At 41.5% G+C, this 6,106-nt stretch overlaps 1 pseudogene across 1 annotated transcript; it reads right to left on the reverse strand.

Moving 5' to 3' along the window:
* Positions 1-319: 319 nt before the first annotated feature.
* On the reverse strand, positions 320-810 carry LOC311620750 (large ribosomal subunit protein P1-like; annotated as a pseudogene). The gene has a single exon. The product of its transcript is annotated as a large ribosomal subunit protein P1-like (transcript).
* Positions 811-6,106: the final 5,296 nt, after the last annotated feature.

Genomic DNA, 6,106 nt, shown 5'->3' on the forward strand with positions numbered 1-6,106 from the left:
TAATGTGTCTATCTCTCCACTGATAACACACTGTTTTGATTAATGAAGCATATAAAAATCATAAAATTGGGTAGATTGATTCCTCCCACTTCATTCTTCTTTTTCAAGATTGTTTTAACTCTTCTCCTTCTTTACTTTTCTATATACATTTTAGAATGATCTTGTTTATAGCTACAAAAATCATGCAGAGATTTTGATAGAAATTGCATTAAATTTATATATCAAATCAGGGAAAATGGACATCTTTACTATATTGAATCTTCCAATCAATGAACATAGTATGTTTCTCCATTTATTTAGACCTCCTTTTTTTTTTTTTTTTTTTTTTTTAACAGAGGTCAGCTTTTATTGACTGTGTTGCAAAAGAGCCAGTTTAGTCAAAAAGACCAAAGCCCATGTCATCATCAGACTCCTCAGATTCTTCTTTCTTTGCTTCCACTTTCTTCTCCTCAGCTGGGGCCGCAGCGGTGGAGGCCGCAGGACCTCCTGCTGGTGCAGCACTAGCTGCCGGGGCAGGTCCACCAGCCCCTGCATTGCAGATGGGACTCCCAATGTTGACACTGGCCAGAGCCTTTGCAAACAAGCCTGGCCAGAAAGGCTCACCATGTACACCAGCTGCTTTACTGAGGGCACTGATCTTATCCTCCGTCACCTCACTTCATCGTCGTGCAGGATGAGGGCCGAGTAGATGGAGGCGAGCTCCGACACGGAGGCCATGGCGAGGGTGGGTGTTGGGCGAGCGCTGCCGGGAGCGGTGCTAGTCGCCGGATGAAGTGAGGCCTCACCCCAACGGGGCCTTAGCTTCCTCGGAAGAACCGGCAGCTGGGAAAAGGGGCTAGACCTCCTTTTATTTATTTTACTAGTGTTTCATAATTTTCAGTACAGACATCCTTTTTTTTTTTTTTTTTTTTTACATTATACCTAAGTATTTTTAATGTTTTAAGTGATTATAAATGGTATTATGTTTTTAATGTTGGTGTCGACATATTGTTAGTATATAGAAACATAATTGGTTTTAATATGCTCATTTTGTATCCTGGGGCCTTAATTAATTGTAGGAGGTTTTTTGTAGATCTCTTGAGATTTTCTATGCAGACTGTAAATAAGGACAGTTTGTATTTCTTCCTCCTTGATTTACATACCTTTCTATGCCCTTTATTGCACTGGCTAGAACTTCAGCACTGCAGTGAATAAGAGTAATAAGAGGAGACATTTTTTCTTTCTTGATCTTAAATGAAAAGCATAATTATTCACTATTAAGTATAATTTTTAAATTAATTTCTTTACTGATTAAGGTATCACATATTTGTCCTCAATCCCCCATTCCAAATCCCCCCTCCCCCCCCACCCCCCCATATTAAGTATAATGTTAGCTGTATGCTTTTTATGGAAGCTCTTGATCAAATTGGGGAAGTTCTCTATTCCTATTTTTGTAAATACTTTTAAAAGTATTATTTCCGGGTGAAGTGGAAGTCCAAGACTGAGCCTTTATTGGCGGCTCGGGTGGGGGCTCCTTATTACTGCTAGGTGTGGGTGTGGGCTCTGGCTTCCCCCTAGGCCTCCACAGATCCCTGGCTGGGAGAGGTAGGAGTGCTCAGCACTGCTCTCCTTAGGACTTGTGTTCACAGCAAGGTGGGGTGGGAAGAATGGCCTTGTAACCATCAGCACCGGGCAGTGGTGAAAGTCCTGTCTTCCCACAAGGCCTCCCGTGGCACACACAATGGGAAGTAGGAGGGAATGTGCCTGAGTGCCAGGAAGGGGGTCCCCAGGTGGTTTACACTGTCATTGTGGAGCAGGGGGTGAGAGCTCGGCACTGCCTAACGGGGTGAAAGTTCCCGTTTCCCACCTTAGTCTTCTCTGACACCCCATCGTGGGGGCAGTGGTATGCTCCCCTTCAGCCTGGAGAGGACGGAAGTCCAGGCTCCCCATTTGGCCTTCCCTGATGTGGGTGGGGGTGAGGAGAGGTTTTGGCTGTAGTGTTTGACTGGAGGAGAATGGTTATTGTCTCAAAGTTTTCCATCTTGCTAGGCTGCCCTTTCTTGGCCCTCTGGTTAGATGAATCAGGGTTGTTTGTTTGCTTGCTTGTTTTGTATGTGCCTGTTAGTATTTCTAGGTTAGAGGCTTCTCCAGCACCATGCCCGGATATATAAGGCAGAAAGAAAACCCAGGGAATTCACTATCATAATGTCCCCAGGTGGTCTGGCTTTTTCTCTCCATATTTCAAAGTATATTTATGTTTGTTTTATGGATAATGGGCACATTTTACATTATATTTAATGGAGAAGTAGGCAAAAATATAATTACTCCCTCTTCCCAGAAGTCTCATTTATGATCATCTCGTCTCACGCTTTGAGGCAATAAGCTCCACCGTACCACAGAAAATGATAATAAAGATACCTCAAAGTGTACAATTAGTGTCAAATGCAGAAGAGATTGTTATAGCTTAATGACACTTCATGAAGCAAGAAGGACTTGACTTGAATTCCCATCGTAATAAGTAAATGATATCATATAAGTCCTATAATTCTTCAAACATTATCTAATAAAAAGCTAAAAAATAATTGCAGTACCTTAGCTTTTACCTTGTGCCAGACACTGTGTTAGTTGGTTGATATGTGGTTAAGGCTCTTAACAACCAAATGCAGTGAGCATTATTACAACTCTTTATTCTACAATTGAGGAAAGTGAGACTTGGAGACTTGAAGTAAATAAGACAGGTCTTGTGTTTGAACTGCATCTTTGTGAAACCGAATACTAAACTTGAACTACTTTGCCATACTGACTCATTCCTTTCAAAGTCAAAGCTCACGCGTGTAAAAAGGACCTCCAGGCACCATCTGCCTCGTTCAAACCAAAACTAAACTGTTGCCGGCTGATAAATATTGAAAAATATATGAGCACATAGTAATATTGGAAGCAGACACTTTAAAGTGAGGTTTGGGGATTCCGACCAAGAAATGAACATAACTATTTACTGTAGAGGTGAAGATTTTACTTCTGACAATGCTACTTGCCTTTGTGCCCCTCATTGCCCTGTGGGAAGATGATGCAGAGAAGCAAGCACTGTTCTTTAATTGAAGATGATGTAAGATGTGCCAGCATTATGAATCACGAGACAATGAAACATTTCATGTGGCTTTAAAGCTCTTGCGCCTCAAGGGAGAACACATTCCTGGCCAATGACGTCTTTTGAGGTTGTGTATTTATCCTACCTTTTTAAGTTATATAGAAGCACTTTTCCTATAACCATTAATGCTGTCCTTTTCATCAATCACATGCATGGCAATGCTATTACCTTCGAATTCATTCTTTTTCTCTTTGAATATATGAATCGCTAGGAGTGTCTTTATTAACAAAGACCTCTCATAAATACATGAAGACTCAATCTGAGCTGATCTTTTATTGTTCATACTAGAGGCTCGCTGCACAAAATTTGTGTCAGGAGGTGGGGGGAGAGGGGGCTCAGCCTGGCCTGCACCCTCTTGCAATCTGGGACACCTTGGGGGATGTCAAACTGCCAGTTTAGGCCCAATCTCGCAATCCAGGACCACTGGCTCCTAACCACTCATCTGCCTACCTGCCTGATCACCCCTAACCACTATGCCGGCCTCATTGCCCTTAATTTCCCTCCCCTGCCAGACTGATGGTCCCCATCTGCCTGCCTCATTGCTCCTAACCACTCACCTGACTGCCTGATCACCCCTAACCATCTCTGCATCAGCCCCCACCATGGCAGAATATGCTAATTAGACTGGATGTCCTTGTGGACTGCAGCCCACACTAGTGGCCTTCACCCCGGGAGCTGAGGCGAGGAAGACAGGCCAAGGTTTACCGTTGGCTGTGACTCCCTCTTCAACGTTGGAGTGATGGATATTTCATCACATGTAGATCTTGTATTATTTATTAAGGATTGTTCTTTTTCAGCTTCACCTTATTTACTTACTCATTTGGCAAACATTTGCTAAGGGCCTTTTTTGTGCCAGGACCAATGCTACATGGTGAGGACAGGAAAATGGATAGAATATGGCTGTTGATCTTGAAGTGCTCACAATCCAGAAATGCAAACAATTATAAAATATGATGAAGGATAAAGAAGGGACCTGGGAGTCACCCTCTACGGAGAAGCGCCTAGCTCCTTTGCAAGTGGGCACAGATTGCATCGAAGGGAGTTTACTGATGAGGTGACATTTGAGCTGATTCATAAAAAATACCGTTTCCCCGAAAATAAGACAGTATCTTATGTTAATTTTTGCTCCCAAAGATGCACTAGGTCTTATTTTCAGGGGATGTCTTATTTTTCCATGAAGAAGAATATGGTACACATTTGTTGTTAAATGAAAAATAAAGGAAATTTATTACCTGTATATGGTACGGTAGTACGGTAGTTGTCAACACAAACCAAACAAACTGTGAATCCTACAGTATCAAGAATTTACTCATTTATTCAATGACAATCATGTCATCATCTTCTGGAACATCATCATAACAATCCAATTCCTGAATTTCCTGGTAAATTTCTTGTGACTCCATTTCTTTCAGAATCAGTGGACCAAATCTCTCATGTTTAGCCTAGGGGGGCCTTATTTCCGGGGGGGATGCCTTATATTTCACTGAGAAGGAAACCTGTAAGTAGGTCTTATTTTCGGAGGATGTCTTATTTTGGGAAAACACGGTAAGTAGGTGTTTTCAAGGTGGAAAAAGGAGCACAAGAGGCCACTACAGGAGGAGAGAATAAATTTTTTATATGTGGTTGGTTTCTATGTACTTGAAATTACTTGAAAAGGGTTAGAGACAAAATTCCAAAGTATGTTTAGGTGACGCTAAGGAGATTAGACTTTACCATCAGATTGTATTTTGGAATATCATTCTGCTTTTATTTTGAAGAATCACTTAGCGGCTAAAGGAAGTTATCCCGGCTAGAACAGATGAGAGTTTTCTGAGACTGGAGATAGAGCAGGAATTGAAGAGGTTTTGGAAGTAGAAACTCCAGGACCTGGTTACTGCAGGAGGTGATAGAGGGTAACTAACCTATGTGACCTCCAGGCTTCTGACTAAGTGGATGGTGATAACAATGCATGTTTCATTAATTCTCACAAGTACATTCTTTTCACATTTAAGCATTGCTTAAGGTGAGATCCATCTTATATTTGATGGTATTTCTAATACCTTTTTTAAGCAGTGTTTTTTTTTTGTTTTGTTTTGTTTTTATATCTCAGGGATACAATAAATAATGGTGCATCGCCACAGATGATGTCTTAGATTTCTTATAATACAGGAAGTAAGATCAGGAATACAAGAGGAAGATCAAATTTGGGCAGGAGGGCTACCAGAGAGAAAGCCATCACCATTGAGAGAGGAGGAGAATGTGCATTAAACCATCACATTACTTTCTAATTAAAAACAATATCCACATTCTTGTCTCCCTGCCCTGCTGCACAGGGATGCTTGTTTATTCCAAGAGATGAAATGTTTAACTGTGGACTCTGGGCATTGGGGGGTGGAGGTCACGAGGATGCTGGACTGCTCACCTGGAAAGCCAGGTTTATGGACAGATGGGCAATCTATTACATGCTGTCACTGACTTAATCTTTGGTTAAATTGGGCATCCTGCCTTATTAGGTGTCAATCATCAACAAAAGTTCTTCATGTAAATGAATATCTCCATATTTTCAATCCTATAGTACTTCAGCAGTACAAAATATTTTCTTTTATCCCCTGTCCTAAAAAAATAAACAGGCACAATCCTATCAATGGACACAACGGTCCATAGGGTGGACTGCTGCCATGCCCTGACCAGCCTCCACATTTCTATTCCTGTCCTTCTCTGGTGTATTCACCACATAACCATTAGGGTGGTGGTTTAAAACATCTCAAGAATCCAAGATGGCAGCATAGGTAATACCTAACTGCAGCCTCACACAACAATTTCAATAAAATACAACTAAAATACAAAATGGACATTACCCAGAACTACAGGAAAGTCGACTGACTGGAAATTCTACAACAAGAAGAAAAGAGAAAACCAGAAGGAAAAGCAGGGGAGCTGTAAAAGCCTAAGGTACGGAGACACGGTACACGAGCAGAGAAAACAGAGCCAGAGAGAAGG

The sequence above is a fragment of the Pipistrellus hanaki genome (genome assembly GCF_964339955.1).
Source record: "Pipistrellus hanaki genome assembly, chromosome: 3".
Lineage (NCBI taxonomy): Eukaryota > Metazoa > Chordata > Mammalia > Chiroptera > Vespertilionidae > Pipistrellus > Pipistrellus hanaki.